This window comes from Peromyscus maniculatus, chromosome 4 (genome assembly GCF_049852395.1).
Source record: "Peromyscus maniculatus bairdii isolate BWxNUB_F1_BW_parent chromosome 4, HU_Pman_BW_mat_3.1, whole genome shotgun sequence".
Classification (NCBI taxonomy): domain Eukaryota; kingdom Metazoa; phylum Chordata; class Mammalia; order Rodentia; family Cricetidae; genus Peromyscus; species Peromyscus maniculatus.
Genome location: NC_134855.1, coordinates 27073228 through 27094403, shown reverse-complemented (window position 1 = coordinate 27094403; position 21176 = coordinate 27073228).

The window sequence follows — 21176 nt, the reverse complement described above, 5'->3', positions numbered from 1 at the left end:
CGGCAGGCCAGGACACAGGAAACCATCTGACTACAGCATACTCCATCAATATTACTGGGAGCTCCACTCCCCACAGTACAGAGATTTCAGTCCAAGATAGTGTCACCCACCCCCTTTTACCATTTATGCTGGCTGCCACATGTAGAAATCAATGGTGGACACCTTCTGTAGAACCAGATGCCACCACTGCCATGTCCCCAGGCAATCTTTCTGTGCATGACTACTGTTTCTATACTGCTGCTTTCCACATGTTTTAGATTTGGGTTTTGCTCTGGCTGTGTCTGCTTTGTTCAGCCTAGGTCTGATGCATGGTGATCGCAAGTAAGTCTAGAAGAAATGGTGTCTTTTGTTTTATTCTGTGTGGTCAAGGCTGAATTCATGGTGTGAGAATTAATCAAAGCAGTGACAGTGTTTAAGATATGAGGCAGCTCAAATTAATAACATTCCAAAGGGTCTGACTAAAGAAACTCAGTGAGTAGTTATGTTTCTAGCGCCAGGCACGGTTTCCTTCTTGTTGAGTGGGTCTTAAGTTCAATTAGACAACAGTGGCCTACTGACAAGATATGCACACCGCTACTGCAACCTTACAGTTATTGTGCCATGTTGGTCACTGTTGTGTCTCATAAGTATTTTATCTGGATAGGACTGTTGGTTGCCTCCCTGCTTTGGAAACTTGCATGTTCCAGAAGCTAGTCCTCAGAGAAGGGATATCTAGGTCAGCTCTAGCTCAGGATTCTCTGTGCCCTGTTTCTGAACTTCTCAGTGCTAGTGAATTTATGGTTAGTTGAAAAGAATCTACAACTACTAAATTTTTAAAAATTAATTAATTTACTAAACTAGCATAATCTATAACAGCAATCAATAAACATTTGTCCTTATACCCACAGATAAGTGTAGTCTTCAACCCTCATCAATGAAACTTCTCTTTGCAACAGACAGAGACTATTCCAGAGAATCACAGCCAATCAAAATGCAAAGTTGTGGAGCCCAGTTCTGATGTATACATTTAGAAAACACTATCATTGAAGGGTTCACAACGCGGCTACATTTACTGGGTGAACACTTCCGCCTAGCCATTTCCGCATCAAAAGAGCGTCCCATAGCTAGGATACCTCCGCCTAGCAAGTTCCGGGCCAAGGGGTCTCGCGTGATCAGAGTCCCGTGACATTGCATGGTGATGTAAGCGCGCAACATGACCATGTAGTGACGTGACCTGGCCACGCCCCCAGCCGGTTTTAAAAGTCCGGCGCGATATTCCCCACTCTCTCCTCTTCTCCACGCACGTGTCTTTCCCACAGGCCTGCACTTTCTGTCCTCTGTTTCTAATAAACTCTATAAGCGGATTCTGTCGTGTTTCGCGACGTTTCCTTGCAAAGGGTAAGAACACAACGCAGACAAAAACCTAACAATCATACCTAAGGCTCACGGAATGTTGTGGATGGAGGATTGGAAAGATTGTAAGAGCCAGAGGATCAGGGAGTTTTCTATGAGATTGTGTCTCCTGGTAACATTAGATGCTACACCCACAAAGTCCAATACATATGACTGTCAAAAGTGAGTTGAAAGACACCAATGGATATGCCATATTGGAGGAGAAAAAGCCCACGAGGCCTCAGCCCTACCCGAAGAACAACAGATAACCAAGTAAAGCTGGGAGCAGGAGAGGTGGTCTTCCTCAAGGAAGAGAACACTAATTGGTTGTCCAGTGCCAAATGGTCAGTCCTGAAAACATACAAGACCATATATGGACTAATGTGTTATATTTAGGAATATATAAGCATATACAAGTACATATATGCATGCAAAAACAACAGAGCATGGGGAGGGGTGTATGGGAGGGTTTGGAGGGAGGAAAGGGAAGGGAGAATGTAATTAAATTTTAATCTCAAAAATTAAAAAATAAAATATACTCAGTGAGTGTATATTGATTTTTGAGATGAGATAACCATTAAAATTCATGCTATATTCACAGGTATGCTCAATGCAAACTGGGAATAAGGTTTTTTTGGTTTTTTGTTTTTTTTTTTTTTGAAACTTGATAGGTAGAACTTGGCCAAATTATAAATTCCAAGTTTATAACATTCAAAATACTACAGAATAAAATAAGCATGAAATATACACATCTTATGAAGACAGTGACAAAAATACCAAAGGACTTGAAAGGGAGCAAGAGATAAAAAGGGTCCTTTGGCTAAAAACACCTATTACATTTGAGGATGAAAGTGATCTCCAACTCCTTCTACAAGGCAATGATGATGCTAATCAAACCACAAGTGGGGTTGGGGGAAACAAGTTGACTGACTTAATGATTTAGATCATAAATATATCACCAATATTTTTAAAATCATTGTCAGTGGGTTTGATAACAATAAAGGATTGGAGAGGTATCTTAGTGGACACAATGCTTGCTGCCCAAGCATGAAGACCACAGTTTGGATCTCTAGCACCCATGTAAAAAGAAACAACCAAGGGATATGGTGGTGTGCATCTGTAACCATAGTGCAGAAGTGAGAATTAGGGTGTGTGTGGCTGTGGAGACAGGGAAAACCCTGGAGCTTGTTGACTACCCAGTCTAGGCAATTACTGAGTGCTGGGTTTAGTGAGGAACTGTCTCAAAAGACAAGGTTAACTTAACAGCAATAGCAGAAGATATCTGACGTCAACCTCTGGCCTATACAAAATGTGTGCACCATCACACACACACACACACACACACACACACACACACACACACACACTGCTTTACACACACTAACATAAAAAACAAAAAGCACAAATGAAACTGCTACAAAAGGAATGTAATGATGGGTGAGTATGGCATGTGTTACTTGGAGCACTTGAAGAGACAGAAGGACACGATGCCATGATGGCTCCGGAAGAAGACATGCAAATAAAGAGACAAACTATATGATACAACACAGTAGAGAATGGTGAGTTGCTTTATGAATATTGTAAGAAAACTGGTTAATCATTCAGAAAATAAACAACTGTATACTGACATTATTATACTAATGGATATTCCAAATGGAGGAAATAATTAGTACAAAAAAAAAAAAAAAACTAAACTAAGAGAAAAGTTACAATGGCCAGTAGTGTGTACTCTGTGGTGAAGAAAAGTTTCTCCATGGAGTACATATATACCATCAGTCTCCTATACACACACACAAATAGAAAAATAAATATATAAAACAAAGGAAAATATTGATACATTTGACCCTAAGAGTAAAATATTTCTGCATAGTAAAGAACCTTTTCCTTAAAAATCTCAAAAGAGAGTATTAGAAACTGGGGAGACTATTTAAGACATTTGAGAATATATCTGAAAACAACTTAGGTACACTGTAATTGAGGATTCAGAAAGGACAGTTCTCAGTATGTTCATACCCATGTGACATGCTTAGAGTGATAGTCTATACCTCTTCCACAATTTAGTTTCTTTATAGAATTTTCATCTTATATTTTAGGATACATAGTAAAGCTAAGCTGAAAAAAAATAAAAGATTTGATTATTCATTTGGCATTTTTTAAACCTGAAGAAAACATTTCTCCTAAAAAAGAAATTGTTGTCCACTGTAGACATTAAGTTTCATGTACTGAATGTTTCTGTAGAAAAAAAGTAGATGATTTGCATTTCTGTAAAAAGTCATGGAAAGTTTGCTGGGATTATGCAGACTCTTCTAGCTTCTTTAGCTTCCTTGAATCCAAGGAAGAAAAGGCAGGCTTTTAAAAGGGGGGGATTGTGTTCCCTTCAGACTGGTATTCTAAATCTGACTTGATAGCAGAATCCAAAGTACATCATATCCCAGATAAAGCTAGCTGCTTGCCAGACTGCTCTGTTACAATTGAACTGTAAATGGCTCACATCAGCACATCCTGTCAACTTTATATAAACCCCACTTTATGTAACATGATTATAGATCCCCTGAAAACTGCTCTGTACCTGCAGCTTGCAGACGGATCTCTTGATATTGTCTCCTAGACATGACTAAGAAAAGCAGCACAGGCTGCTGTTAGAGACACAGGTCAAAGACAGGCAGATGCTGACTGGATTTTTATTTTTTCAGATGCCTGTACCATGTCCAAAAGAGAACAGGTAAGCATGATCTTACTCCCTCACTCCCAAGCCATTAATCATGGATCCTCATTGATTGACTTTATACCACCCAACTATGTATAGCCACTGGCTGACTTGGACTACAGGTCCTGAGCACTCTATAAGAAGGCAACATGATTCCTTGGCTTTGCCAAGCAACATAATTTCTCCAGAAAAGCCTTGTTCTCCATTTCTCTTTGAGGATGCCATTGCTTTTTAGTTTTAGTTTTATCTGGCAGACTTGTTAATGTAGAGTTCCAGGGAAGTTTAGTTGAGATTGACACATACTCATTCAGTGTTTGCTGTATTCAAGACCTAAGTGAAGCCCTAGGAATTCCAAAACAAGCAATGAAAGATTGTGGAGGCGACAGCCTGGTAGGAGAGGCAGCTTCAAAGAAGAATTTCAATTTGGCATTGTTGACAAGACTTCTGACTATTGAGGGAATGTGAGAGGAAGGCGCAAAGTCAAGGCTTGGGTCCAAGCAAGTTTTCTTGAAGAGACAATACCCAAAGTTGCATCTTGAAAGTTGAGAACAAACTGTTTAGGTGGGATGAAAAATCTAGGCTATGAAAAGAACAATCTGAGGAATGCCAGAGCATGACATAACCTGGGGGACATAGGCAGGGCACTCCAAGACTTCCGAATTCTGTAGGGAAATGTTTTAGGTGTGCAGTGGTGGGGAAGAGCCTGAAGAAAGGAGTTAGACTTGGACTTTACATCTACAGACAGTGCCAAGTTCTTTATTCCTTGATTTCACGGTCCACATTCAGTACTTCAACAAATTATCTTGTTGAGCTGTCCCAAATGAGACTACTATCATCAGTCTTGTCCATTGCTTCCACCTGGACCACAGCTCTACAATTAGTTGGGAATCTCTCCTTGCTTATATTTCTTTCCTTCTAAAGTCTACTCTCTTTTCAAAGCAAGAACTTTCACCCTAAAAGTCAAATGAGGTAATGCCATTCCTTTGCGCTCAGGTCTCTGATGGCCTTTTCACAACTAGAATAATTACCAAGCCTGAGATGTAAGGCCTTATAGAACTGGCCGCTATATCCCCTTTCCTTCATCTATGGCAAATGCTCTCCCCAATTTCTTTGTGCTGAGACAAGGCTCTCTTGATTACTTTTTCTGAAAACTATCCATATTCATTGCACATGCACACACACTCACACAAACACACAAATGTCTACTTAATGCCTATCTTATACAAAACAGGCACATATTTACCTTTGAAAAGGTACTGTTTGTGTACTGTTGTGCTTTCAGTTCTAGAACACGGGGGACTTGTTCATTGAATGAACTAAAAAATTCAGAACCGAGCTAAACTTGAGAATGAAGAGACCCAGTGTGACAAACAGACCACTCTGTGTACGTTGTGGAGGACATAAATAAGGAGACAACATTCCAGAGTAAGTGGATAGTAATCAGAGAGAACAACTAGAAAATTCCTGTGTTGGTCTAGATCAGCAGCAGGACTGAACTGCGGCAGTGGCATTTGGAAAGAAGAGATATAGGAGAGATTTGAGAAGTGTTTTAGTGATAACATTGGCCAAAGATGATCAAATTACATCTGGGCCTCCCTTCAGAGTCTTGGCTACAGAAGAGGATGATAAAGGAAGCTAAAATTGGAAGTGGTCCAGAATCAGAGGGGGCAGGATGTGTTGCCTGAGTGCCTTCTGGGACAAGCACTTTTCCATTTCAGCATTTCCTGGTGCTGGCGTTGCCAAAGCATTCATGTGTCCCTTGTGAGGGTCAGAAGCATTGTCTTGCTGTGGATCCAAATGACAACAGTGAGTTAGATGTATTTTTGGCACCAGATAGATGTTCGATAATAGTTTTAATGATAGTTTCTAAGCAATTGGATTTACCCTGGGGGCTTCTCATCTCTCTAATGACTAGGGCCACGCCTGCTCAGTTTATAAAGTCTGGCAAAATTACAGTGTGAACTGGTAATGCCGAGGGCTGTTGTACAAATCATACTAGGTCTGTCTCTGATATAGCCATGAGGAACTTATCTGAACCCAGGGCTTCTAGAGACTTCAAGAACACTCACTTCAAAGGAAATGCTACACCTTTATGAACATCACAACCCAGGTATCTAACAAAACAAGAAAAGGCACACAGTGTCTAGCTTGTAAAAAGTATTTGATCTGTTTACAGTTTTTGAAGGTAATTGATCTGTTGAAATTGACACTTAGTAGAATGTCACAATTTTGTTTTCAACATAGTTTGGGAAAGTTCTTTTTAGCCTGGGGAAATTTATTGTCTTAGCCAAGGAAAGAATCATAAACCCTCAACCAAGAAAGATTATGAAATTATTTTGGATGATTGGGACAGAGGTCTTTCCAAAGAAAAGGTTTATCACATGGGTGATTTAAAACACTTCTGAAATTGCATCTCTAAGCAGTGACCTAGAAATCTGACAATGTGATAATGAATTCTCAAACAAATAAAACAAACAAACACAAAAATCACATTGAAACTTCTCACAATTGGCAGGATAAAAAACTGGCAACAATAACTCCTGGAAAAGTGAGTTGGATCGTATAGCATTAAAATGAGTTTGGGGACTCTAACATGAAGTCAACACATTCATGAGAATTTTAGAACGCTCAATTTCCCACAATCGCATCATTTCTCTGTCTGACAATTGTAATTATTCCTCATCATCTTGACAGCCAAATGAACTTCCTGTAGTGATAATATACCTGCTACCATCCTGTCCAGATTGGAGGATTAGCTTTTTCTTTGATAGTTTTGTTCATTTTTGAGGTGAACTCGCTATGTTGTTTATTATTCTACATTATTCATTAACTTACCACCATTTGTGGATCTAACAGTAGTTTCTAACTTTGGTAGGAAAATGAAGAGATAACAGTTGTTTTCATGATTTTAAAGCAATGATGACTTCACTTATGGATGTCATTAATGAATTATCACATCTGTTTTCCAAGTATTCTAGAAAATATTGGACATTAGTGTATGTTTCTAAAACATCTAGGGTCACTAAATAATCAAGGAATTAACATACAAGATATTATAAAGAAATCTAATTCTGTCTAGGCTGAGAAAATATTCATGAGACAGTAATGGCAGGCTAAATAGTAAAAACAACAAATATAAGGAAAACATAATAATTATAAATTAAAGTACCTGACAGTAATGAAATATATAGATGTGGAATCTATCCTCTTAGTTTTTTATTCAATGAATTTTTCTTTTGTCTAAGAATGAGATATTTATGTAAGATTTGGAGGAGGTAGTGCAGTGGATCTTGAGGAAACAACTTTTTAAACAGAGGGAACTTCCAGTACAGAGCCCTGAATGGAAGCATGCTCCTGAGTATAGGAGAAGACCACAGGGATACCAAGGCCCAAGCTGGAACAGAGCAGTGCATCGGGAGAAGGAGGAGGTGTCCTGTAGACAATCTCTCTCCTATGCACTTGTACAGAACTTAGTGGGGGAGGAAGTTGGGAGGGAGGGTGGAAGAGGGGAGGGTCAGAAGAAGTCAAGGTGTTGGCGAGCTGCATTCCTGCGGGAGGCTCTATGAGATTCTTTCTTTTCTGGCCAAGCTTCCAGTGGCATCTGGATTCACTGGTGTTCCTTGGAGGCATAGACATCACATTGTCATCTTCTTTTCTGTCTCTTAGGACACCTGTTGAATTTATAGTTTGAACTTCTCATAGGAACCTTAGCTTAGGCACATTTATAAAACTCCCCTTTCCAACAAAGTCTTGGGGACTTGGGTGTTTCTTTTCTGGGACAATTACTCAGTTACAACATCATGTAACAGCAGTGGAAAAGACAAGGACTCAAGCAGGTGGACTGAGAGCAAGGAATACAAACATTTCGCCTCTTAACTGAGAACACAGCTGACAGAGTGGTTGGATTAAATAATCCATTTTATTATTAAACATATTTATCACATGGGTTATGAAAAATGATTATTAAGTCTATAAAATCCAACTAAACTCTGAACCTTTAATCTTTCACAAACTTTCACTTACATGGTTAAAATAAGTACATCATTTATATTTGATTTTCACTTTTTTTCCTTTCCATTGACCTCTTGTTTGCTGAGAAAGCACTGATTGAGTCAATTTTTCAGATAGTTATTCCTTTTCCAAGTGTGCAGTTTACTGTGATAGGCAGTCCAGAGATGCAAAAACAATGAGAAGTACTCTCTATCCCTAGGGAACTTGTATGTAATGATTTGGCTCAATCCCAGTGCTCGTTCCCCACATTCTATCCTAACGATGCTAGTTAGGCATATAGCTTACTTAGAGTTTTGCTAGTAAAAATGTGGGTGAAAGTCTACTCCCCTAGTCAAGACTGGTGATGGCCACAGTCTTTCTCCTGATTTCTGTTTCATGGTTACTGTCCCCTCACACTGAGAGAGTTTAAGCAAGCAGTTACAGATTGCGGGCTTCAGGTTCCAAAAGTGCTTCAGAATGCAGGAACAAGATACCAGAATGAATGCGCAGTGGGTGGAATCAGTTTATTTGAGGAGCTTTTCCTAGAAATAACCCATCCCACACTCGGGTTTAGAGAAGAGTGAGTTTACTGAAGAGACAGAGCCCCGGGAAACAAGGACCATGAAATGTAACTAACGTGAAAGAAACTGTGATCTTTGAGACTGAAGCCTGGTGGTGATTAGTAGTTCCAAGGGAAGTTAAGGAAGGAAAGGAGACTATCTGTCAGTGTTTATCTACAACAGTATGAAAGGAAGGAGAGAGCATGTCAATGTCACTAGTAAGCTTGTCACCTGAAAAGGGATGGCTTATTTGATCTCTGGACAGATTGATTTTAATAGTTTGTAGTTCTACCCAGCCTCCTTTGCAGTGAGCCTGGGATCACAGCAGACACTGGATTGTTATTGGAAAGGATTCTGGCCCAGTGCTTGGTACACAATATGAACTCAAACTTGCCCGTTATTAGAATTAATGGTCATTTTATTTTTCCTGTTACTTTATCATTTCTCCCAGGATGACCAGTGGCCAGGGTTATGTTGATGAAACTGAGTTTGTAAACTCTCATGACCTAGTGTGGACTGTGATCTCTCTGGTCAGAATGAAATCAATCATTTAATTAGCTACTTTTCAAACACTGTGCTAGCTCTTTCCTAATACTTTCTCACATTGAGATAATGTTTGCTAGTAATTGTCACACAGGATCTCACCTAATTGCTGTTATTTTCATTTAGTTACATGAAAGCAATGCTTTAAGATCTTCAAACTTTTCAATAGGTCAGTGGTACCTAATAAATAGTCTAAACATAAAAAAAAGAACCCACTTGTGATCATTTGAGTCCAACCTTAATGGGAAATTGGAGTGGCACTGCACAAGTTGTCAATAGAAATGTAGTGTGTAAGGCTGTGTTCATAGCATTTCTAATGGTATGATGGTTAATGTTAATTGTCAACTTCACAAAACCTACAGTCATGTGGGTGTTGGGCCTGTGAACATATCTGTGGGTTATTATCACAATTACTGTTACTTTTGTATTGCCTTGAAGAGACACTATGATCAAGGAAACTTATAAAGGAAAACATTTAATTGGGATTCCTTGTCATTTCAGAAGGTAAGTCCATGACCATCATGGTGAGGGGTTGGAGGAACATGGCAGCAGGCAGGTAGGTATGTCTCTAGAGCAGCAGCTGAGAGCTTATATCTTATCTATAAGTTGGAGGCAGAAAGTGAGAGACACTGGGCCTGATGTGGGTTTTTGAAGCTTCCAAGCCTAGCCTCCAGTGACATATCTACACCAATTAGATACCCCCTAATCCTTTCCAAAAGAGTTCCACCAATTAGGGACAAGCATTCAAATATATGAACCTATGTTGGCAGGTGCATGGGGGCAGGGCATTCTCACTGAAACTAGCACTAATGGGGGTAGGAAAATCTGTCCACTGTAGGTGGCACCATTCCGTAAGCATGGATCCTGGCCTGTATTGGAGTGGAGGTGAATTGATCACAAGAATTCACATTTTTTTTCTTGCCTTCTTCTGACTATGAATACAGCATGACTAGCCATTTAAGCTCCTGCTCTCTTGATTTTCACAGCATGATGGGCTTTACTTGAACTATAAGCTAAAATAAACTTTTTATTTTGTAAGTTGTTTTGGTTAAAGTACTTTATCATAGCAATAGGGGGAAAGGGCTAATATATATGGGAACAAAGGTTTTATTGGGAATTAGACTAGAGGCCATTAATTTACATTTGGGCAAAGAACTTATCAATATTTTGTCTGTACCCTAAAATTACATTGGAGGCTCACTTTAAAGGTAACAGACTAATTGACATGGCAAAGGGAATTTAAAGGCAGCCTAAACTGCAGGTTGTGAGACAGTTACTCCTCACAGCTTTTAGCCAGATTGACACTGAGAATTGGGAACAAAAAGCCAAGAAGAAAAGACTAAAAAAATCTTGTAGTTTGGTCATAAAAGCCCTTGTAATGTTGTGTCTAAGAGAGCTATGATTGCTGAAGAGACCAGTGCTGTTTAAAAGACTCCTAGCTCAAGATTCCAAAGCAGAGAAACTCTGTCTCAAACAAACAAACAAACAAACAAACAACAAACAAACAAAACAAAACAAAAAAGACTCCTAGCTCAAAAGCTTAGACTTCCTTCCAAATTCCAGGAAAATAAAAAGGGACCATTGCCAGGGCAGAGGACGTGCAAGAGCAATAGATAAGCGAATAGTAGAGTATGAGTGATCTGATTGGAGAAATGGAAAAAAAGGGGTGGGCCTCTAGTTAGGGAGTTGGGAAGATAATACCTTTCCCATATTCTGTGGCTGACATGAGTTCTATTACAACCTGTAGTTCTTTGATCTGTTCCTGTGGTACATGCTATATATATATGGTGTACATGTACATGGTGACTTATACATGGAAATGAGATATCACAGAAAAGAGTTGAGGCTCATTAATGTCAGACTAACGTGTACAAGATTTATAGCTCTAGCCTGCATACTAAACTGTTACTTTCCTCATTTAAAAAATAAGGATAATTATACCTGTCACATACTGTTAATGTGAGAATCAAATGAGATCATGTGTTTGTTATAAATTTCTTAGAGTGGTTACTAGCACATTGGGTAAATGTTTTACATTTGAAACTATTATTTTACTGTCATTGTGTGTGTACATTTGTGTGTGCCACTGTGTGAAGAAGGTGCACATATTTATGTGTGACTATGCACATGGAAGTTAAGGGCTGATGTTGGATGTCTCTCTCTCAATTGCTTTCCACCATTTTTTTTTTACTTTCCATTATTTTATTTTATTTTTTTCTTTATTAAAAAATTTTCTACTCATTCCTCATGCTATCTACAGACCCCCCCTCCCTCCCTCTCCCAGCCTTCCTTCCCAAGCCACCCTGCATCCCCACATCTCCCCAAATTGAGGTCTCCCATGGGGAGTCAGCAAGCAGAGCCCAGCTCACTGAGCCTAGGCAGGTCCAAGCCCCTTCCCACTGCACCAAGGCTTTGTCCACCATATTTTTTAAGACAGCGTTTCCCACTGAACTTGCAGCTTACTGATTTGGCTAGACCGTCTGTCTAGTATACCCTAGGGACCCTCCTGTCTTTATATTTATAGTGCTTGGATTATAGATTCATACTGTCATACCAGGCTTGTAAATGCAGGTACTGGGTATCTGGACTCAGGTCCTCAAGTTTGCAAGCACTTTAGTGACCAAGCTATTTTCCAAGCCCCTTTGTTAAGGATACTCTACTTAGGAGACTGAAATCGTTTTGAGGTCAAAGATCATGCCTTTCTTCTTTATCTTTATTTCCTGCTTAGCATGTTTTAACAGAGAATTTTTTTCTACATTTGTAAGTATGTGTGTTTCAGAATTGTCCCTTCAGCTTATGTAACATGATACTAGAAATCAGGACAATACTATCTATGTCTTATTAGTTCCTCTTTAGTGTCTAGTTAAACACTAGTATAAATGCACACAGCCTGGTAGTGATAAAACTGGTTGAAACAGCCTCTGCTTGGAGTATTATTTGCTTAGTCTATTTACTTTGAGTATTAAATCTTGGCTGTAGTTGTTAGTTGGAGTCTTGGGATTTACTTCCTCCCAGCAATATTTTTTGTCAATGTCTGTAATAACTATGTAATTGAGAATAAGTGAAAGTATACTATAAAATGAATAGTATAATACCTAATGTTAAATAAAACATGAATTTATATCCAAAAAATGTACAATGACTATCAGAGTGTATATTGACAGGGAGATTTCTCCCTTCATACTAGAGAATTCATGAAACCTAAGTTGAGTGTGGAACAGAGAAATGCCTCTGGCTTAATACTGACTGCTTTGTTTGGCTCATTTTCTTGGTCTTACATTCTGTGTCTCTCATATCTACCTGTCTGAAAATGGATATTGCAATGCTTCAGAGACAGGATCACCATTGGAAGAGGACATTTACTTGTTGCTCTTACAATTATGCAATCTTTAAGTAGACTTCTTGTAATTATTTAAGTAATTGAATCAACTGTAATTTTCTCAAATCTTCAATTGCATATAAGGAACCTATGTCTCCCCTATATTTTACAAAGCCCGCCATCGTACACGCCAGGGATTGTTGGTATATGGAGTAGGTTTGGTCTCTGCTGGAATTGTTGAAATGTGACTTCTCTGAGAGGCCCACACCTCTGCCAGTGCTGAAGAAAGAACCCAGGGCCCCACATACACCAGGCAAGTGTGCTACCATTGATTTATGTAGCTAGCTTCTTTAAGGGCTTTTTGAACTGCTCTAACCTAAATAGGAAATAATTATATTTATTGCAATGGTTGGAAGAAAGTAGCTACTGGTTGGATTCCATCTGAGAAATACACTCCCTGATGTACAGAAATCACTTTATGGCTTCCTATTGTCTATATAGGGTATATTCTATGCTTACTCTTAACTAAAAAAAAAATCATTGCTCAAGTTACCTTGCACTATTAAATACTCACTGAACACTGCTGCCTAAACTTGGACTTTATTTTTATTCTTGAAATTTAAAAACTGTCTTTTTAAAATTAAACGAAGTTCCCAAATATACATGTAAATATCACCAAGTTTGAAAGTGACAGTCATATAAACTACATATCACCCCCACAAAGTGACCTATGGTCGGTGGTGGTGGCTCATGCTTTTAATCCCAGTACTCGGGAGGCAGAGGCAGGCAGATCTCAGAGTTCGAGGCCAGCCTGGACTACAGAGTGAGTTCCAGGAAAGGCACAAAGCTACACAGAGAAACCCTGTTTCGAAAAACCAAAACCAAACCAAACCAAACCAAACCAAACCAAACCAAACCAAAATAAAAAACAAAACAAAACAAAACAAAACAAAAAAACCCAAAGCGACCTAGGCAATTATGTATTACTATGAAAGCAGAAAGATTACTACTAATAATGGATCTGTCCATAATGTTATCCTAGTATAAAAGAATAAATTCAGAGATGAAGGTGAGATAGTAAAAGGTAATTAACAAGAAATTTGAAATCATTTAAACTTTCCCCTGGTATATTGTTCCCCAGTGTCTCTCTGTTCTTTGTAAGTCATGTGATATATATTATATATGGCTTTGCATCATTGAAAGTATATTTCCTACAGATGTTGTAATTTATTATTAGCCTCCAAACTGGAGTTTTGTTTGGGAAAGATAAGTTTTGAAAGAGAAAAAAAAAGGTTGTAATTCAATTATCTTTTCACAGCTGGATAGAAATTAGTTTTTGCTGGTGTTAGAAAATTAAGCTCTATGGCATTCCTTTTGCCTTGAACAAATGAAATGTCAGCTCTGGTGATGAATCTCTACCCTACCTGCTTTACTTTAACAGGTTGACCGGACTGAGAGGGATTGGTTGCCTAGCTCAAGGATACATGGGACGTTGTAACACATCTCAACTTCCTTGGCTTCTAATCCAAAACACTTATTGTTCTTTCCCATTATTTCCACCATCATTTTAATTGTCAGAAAGGACTGGTGTTATGCAATAAATGTCTGTGTCTTCCCCAAACTTGTATGTTGAACTTGTAGCCTTCAACATAGCTATCTGGAAGCTTGGTTCTAATGGGAGTAATTAGAGTTAGATAAGGTCATGAGGGTAGATTCCTTAAGATGGGATTTTACAAAAAGTCACCAGAGAACTTGCCTTCTGCTCACCATATGTGAACATGGTGAGAAGGTTGCTATATCAAGATAGGAAAAGAAGCATTAACTCTATCCTGGTCATGCTGATATATGCTCTTGGATTTCAAGCCTCCAGAGTTGTGAGAACTCTTTTATGTACAAGTTATTCAATATACTGTATAAGATATTCCCATACACTGTATAAGGCATTCAATCGGAAGTATTTTGTAATGGCATCTAAGCAAGCTAATACAACCAATAAGATAAAAGTACTCCTTTTCATAGGACCAAATTTGGCTATTTTCCCAGTGGTTTAGCTGCAAGTCTAGATATTTCAATTAGAAGGGAAACAAGTATATTTAAAAAAAATTTTGAGGTTATAATTTAATTACAACATTTCTGCCTTCCCTTTCCTTCCTCCAAACCCTCCCATATACCATCCCCACATTACTTCCATGGCCTCTTTTTTCACTAATTGTTTTTGCATACATATATGCATGTACATTATGTATTCATAAATATAACCTCTTCTTTTCATATACTGTTACTTGCATGTATGTTTTCAGGGCTGACTGTTCGGCACTGGACAACCAGCCAGTTGGTTGGTGTACTCTCCCTGGGGTAGACCACCTCTGCTGCCCCCAGCTCTCCTCAGTTGCCTGTAGTTCTTTGTGTAGGGTTGAGGCTTCATCGCTTTTCCCAATCCACTTTGGTGTGTCCATTGGTGTCATCCTTGTTCAGCTCACTTTGGGCAATCATGTTCATGAGACTTTTTGGGTATAGCTTCTGATATTACTAGGAAACACAATCTTACAACAAACTCCCTGATAATCTGGATTTTATATTCTTTTTGTTCCCTATCCTACAATGTTCCCTGAACCTTAGGTATTGGAATGTTTTGTAGATGTATCTACTGGGACTGAGCTCCACAACTTTGAATTTTGATTGGTTGTGTTTTTTTTTGTTATCTATCTATATCTATCTATCTATCTATCTATCTATCTATCTATCTATCATCTATCTATCTATCTATCTATCTATCTATCTATCTATCTATCTATCTATCTATCTATCTATCACCTATTACGTATTTATCCGAGTGTGTGTGAGTGCACATGTGCATGCACATGTATGTGTGTGTGCATATACATGAGGAAGAGGTCAATGTCAGGTGTTTTCTTCTACCACTCTCCACATTATTATTATTAATTATTATTGTTGTCATTATTTATTCTTTTGAGACAGACTCCCTTACTGAACCGGGAACTCAGAACAAGCCATCCAGTGGTGGATTACCGGCATATATGTGCCACCACACCAGGCTTTTTATGTGGTTGCTGGTGATCCACTTTTAGGTCTTCATGCTTTCTTGGCAATCACTTTACCATTGAAGTGTCTTCTCAGCTCCCAAAGATATATCTTTATTCCTGCTGCATGCTACATTTCAATAAATTGCAAATTCACATTGTAGACAGAGGTGTATTGCATGATTTATGTACAAAATCTGTTCTTTGGTTTGCCCCAGAGATGGGTCTGCTTATGCAAACAAAGATTAATTTGATTAGAAAGAATATTTATAACATCTTAAAAATTTCTCTTTCAAGTGGGACTATGCCATTTACCATTAAGTATTAAGGACTAAATCAGGTGATTCTCAATTACCTTGGCCAAAAAGTTAGCAGCAGGGAGAGTTTTGCCTTTATTATTCTGCTTCTATATAAACAGTTTCACTAACTTACAATGAGATATGACTTACTTGGCAGCATAAAATTCACTGCTACATTCTGTACCCAATTTAGAAATGTAACATTTAACTGATACCCAAGCTTGTTGTCCCTCTCTGCTCATTTATTTGGACTTTTTTCATGCTATGTAAAATAATTTTTATATATTTTATTTTCCCATTGTAAGTCTTGATTTTTCCATTGTTACTCTTGATAGTTTTCCATTGTAAATCAAATGTAAGTGAGGACAATGTGTATTATGGGGTTGGGTGGGCAGAACTGTGTTCTAGTATTACACTTTTGGATTGAGAATCATCAGGAGGGGTCAGCTTGCAAATGTGTTTAAGAATATTAATTGCATTGTTAATTATAACAGAGAAATGTTCTTCCTCAGGGAAGAGTACTCCCCCAATTGGTTATATAATGTAATAAATAGTAAGCCTTGAGACAATATACATACAGGTAACACTATACAGATTGAGCAGATTGTATTTAAGAATTTAGGAGTGTGTGTGTGTGTGTGTGTGTGTGTGTGTAATAACGATTGAAAAAGAGCCATAAATTAGAAAGAACAAAGGGGGTATGCATGGGTGGGTTTGGGAGGAGGAAAGGGAAGAAAAGGAAATGGTGTTATCCATTATATTATAATTTCAAATACAAAAGATTATCATAAAATAGATTTAAAAAGAGAAATGTCAGAAGGATTTAAAAATATAAGCAGTGTTTTTCTGTTTGTTTGTTTTGTTTTTCAGAGATGGGTTTTTAATGCAGCTCAGGCTGACCATAAACAACTCTGTAACTGTAGATGAACTTGGATTTCTGATCCTCCTGTTTCTTTGTTGAGATTACAGATATGTACACTATTCTCAGTTTATGCTGTGATGCAGATTAAACCTGGGGCCTTTTGTGTGATAGGCAAAAATGCTATGCTACCACCTGAGCTATGTCCCAGCCCTCAATAGTTAATTAATACTAGTTAATCATGATCATCTCTTGGAAATAAGGGTGTCATGATTTTCCATTAAAAACATCACATATTTTTACATTATTGCACTGCTGTTAAAACAAAGATAAGTAATAAGGTTTTAAAGGTTTTTTTTTTTTTTTCGGTGAGGTAATAGTTTTAGGGCTAATGATAGTATCTAAATTGGCTTATTGCTTGCCAGTGAAAAGACACTCATTGATCCCAGAGAGAATGTTGGCCAGCAGGCAGAGTTAACACGGCTTTCTTTCTCTTATCCATGAAGTGGCAGACCTTTGGGTAGCTTTGTGAGTCTCCTTGACTGAAATGGCTGCACCAGAAGTAGAAATAAATCCATGTTCTGTCCAGAGTAGAACTCTACATTCTTGATCAATACCACATATTTTTTGTTTTCTACTGGACACTTACAGTGAATTCATCCTAAGGATGCTCTTACCTCACTGTCATATTCTCCTACAAATAGTTGATTGCTGGCTCCTCTTTCTTTGGCCTATTGGCAGCCAAGCTTTCTTTCCTTTCAGAAACTACTTTTGAACAGGTAATACATACACATGCTGTAAAACATTAATGAGACAGAAGATCATAGAAAGAACGTTTCCCTCACAGAGTTTCCATGTCCAGTGGTAGCCATGTTATTATGCTCTCAGGGATATTCCCAGAATACTAAGAAGTAATATGACATCACACATCTTTTCACAGATATTCTAGGCATATATAAATATATGTGTGTTATATTCTCCCTTTCTTATATACAAGATAGGTGACACACCAATATGCTAATATAAACTTGGCTTTTTTCACTTATCTAAATATCTTCTGGAGCCTTCTATATGGTTCCTGTAGAAAGCCTCATTCTTGTTAATAATTAAACAGATTTCATGTTTGAGATGAGTCATAATTTATTCAATCAGTTCCTGAAGATATTCATGTTGTTTACAACCTATTACTACTGACTGTAATTCTGCAATGCATGTCCTAATCAATTGCAGTTCTGCATCTTTCTACTATACTATTCTATCTATCTCCATAAGTAGTGTTTCTTGATCAAATGTTATATTTACATTTGAGATTTTTATACTACTAAGTCACCCTCCAAAGGCAATGTATTTCTTCAAGTACCACCTCACCATTCTGAGACTGTTTCCTGATATTCTCACTACTATAGAATACTTTGAACATTTTTGGTCTTGTTAATTTGAGGGGTAAACAGAGGAATCATGGTGACCTTTAAATCTTACTTCCCTCATTATGGGGGAGGTTAGATACCTTTCTGTCCCAACAATCATTTCTAGTTAATTATTAATGAACGATATCTTTCACTTTTACACATCATTTTTAATATTGCTACTCTCTGGATTTTTCTGAAACCATAATGTTGCTCCTTCATCTCTTGGCTGAGTCTTATTCTGTGGTGCTCCAGTATTCCATTCATCTTATTTTCCACTTGTAATCTGATGAATTCCATCTAAGAACTGAGGTCTTCCAGGATGCCAGCTCTGGCCTCTTCTCTAGGCTGTTGTCTACCTGCCTGCTCAGCATATACACCTATGTGTTCAGTGGCATGTCAAGTTCAACGCTTCTCAAGTAAAACCCTTGGGACGTCCTTTCTTTTCCTCCAAATTCTTGCCAGTCCTCAGATGAGAATGACTATCTGAAAGCAGCAGATCAAGCTAAAACATCAGCATCTTCCTCTGTCTCTCCTGCCTCCATTCAGATAGCCAGTGCCTCAATGAGCCTGCCAAGCTCTGCCGTAGGTTGCATCTGGAGATAACCAGTCCTAATTATAAACACTGCTGCTATCCCTCCACTGCAAGTACCACTTTCCCATACCAGCTCTGTCCAGCTGAAATCACTATATACTGAGGCGATAACAACTGCTCTTGATTCCTAGTCTTCTTTCCTCATGGTTTATTTTTCACACCACATTCAATATGATGTTTTTCATGGGCTTTGGAATACACACTTGTGATAGCAGTACTTGGAAGGCTGAGGAAGGGGCATCAAGTTTGTCCATCCTGGGCCTTCCTGGGCTACACAAAAGCCATTTTTAATAAAAACAAGATAACAAAAACCCACCCATATTAAAACATAAGTCCTATCATGTCACATATCAATTAAAAAGTATGCCCTTTCTGTGTCAAACCCGTTTCATGGTCTAGGTGATTTGGATCATCTCTTCATGTCTCCCCTTGTCCCTTTCTAGTTTCCAACCTGGTGCTTGCTATTCTTTTACTATACTAACCTAGTGCTACCTTTTGAAGCCCTTCATTTTCTGCTTCTTTGGTGACAGTGCTCTCCTCCAGACTTCTACATATAATATCTGGCTGCTGCTTCAATGTTAGTCTCAATAGTATAGGTTTTCAGAATAACTTTTTAGAGAGGCCCTGATATGGTTTGAATGTCTTACCAAAACATGTATTATATTGTGAGGTCCTAAAATAGTGGAAACTTAATCTAAATGTACAATTTTTAATTGTTAAAATTGAGGAAATTATGTTACATTATTAAAGCTTAACTGGGAGCATTTTTCTTGGGGACACACTTGGATAGATAATGTGTTTATGATGACCTGAAGCTATGCCATAGAGTTTGTTTTGACACATTAGCTTTCTTGGAAAACATGCATTATTTAATGAGTCAGTGTCTTCCCTGTGTGATCAATGTGTATATCTTTATGTCTTTCTTTTATTTCTTAGGGGTGTTTGTTTATTTAATATCCAGGAAGGGCCTTGCTATGTAGTTCAGGGTGGCTCCAAATGCTATAAATTCCTATTTCAACCTCTCAAGTGCTTGATTAGAGACATGTGTCATGATGCTAAATCATTTCTGTCTTCTATATCTAAAGAATTACATATAGTACTGTAATCACCAAATTTACCTACAGCTGTCTTGAAAGCATACAGTTGTATTTCCTTGTCCATAATTTGATTTCCACAGTTACCCATATCCAAACACCATCCAAAAATGTTAAACATTGTGTTTAGAGAAAAAGACCACATGTACGTAAGCTTTATTTAGTTGTTACTGTTATTTTATCATTATTGTTAGTCTCTTGCAGTCCCCTATTTACAAATTAAACTTCATCATAGGTATATATATATATATATATATATATATATATATATATATACATACATATATATATATACATATATATATATATGAAAAACCACCTTATTATAGGCATATAGGCTTTAGCACAGTGAAGTCTCAGGTATCCACTGTGGGTCTTGGAGTGCACATGGAGTTTTTTATTTCCTGTGCTGAGCATTGAGCCCGGAGCCTAGAATATGTTAGGTAGAAACTCTACCATGGATCTATACTGCCAGGCCATCTACTACTTTATATTACAGTAAACTGCAGTAAAGCATCAATAATGTTGCTAGGAAAATGCATGCTGTTATTTCTTAGCTTTTTGATATATTGAATAGATAATTCAGTGGGGTGTTGTTTTCTATCAATGATAGTTAATATTCTTTTGTTTTTCAAGATACTGCTGCTGATTCTAAAAATTCCAAAAAAAATCTTATTTTTTATTGCTATAGGAAAATATATGCCTGTGGACTTAAGAGGAAGATGGAAAGTTGCTCTGTTCAAAGATACAGGACTACTGTGGGTATTTGAAATGCCACTGGTCGTGATTCATTAGTTTCTGTTATGTTCTTCCTTCACATAGTGGTGAACACTCTAAGGAAACATGGTACACTGAGTAACTCATGCCCTCTTATGAAATAATTGGCCACGTCTTTACTTATCCTTAGAGAGGAAGTGCTGGCACAGAGGACTGATGGGATGTAGCCTCACCAAGGATGGGCTTGGTCCAGTGAAGTACATGCTGCTGCAGTCTCCCTTGATTCTGTTCTGAGAACCAAATCCATGGTTTTTCTTAGAAATATGAGTTTCTTAATTGAAAATTTATGATTTGTAGGTACATAGAAAGTGAAATAGAAATTTGAAACAATCACCCAGATTATCTCATTAAAAAAAAAAAAAAAACTTCATTAAGGCGAAACAGGGAATTTTTTTTCTGCTTAAATTATTCAACTGGACTAACTACATTAAAATTATCTAAAATTGCCTTGCTCCCTGGCTCACCTTATCTGTTTAGAGAGACAGACCTTAGGCTGTGTCTGCTTTACCCTGTATGGATTGATTTGGGAACAAAAAATTCAATTAATTCTATTCACAGAGGGCCGTCTTTGCACCGAGTGAACGGCAAAATGAATGCACTGGTTTCTTGTCGTCC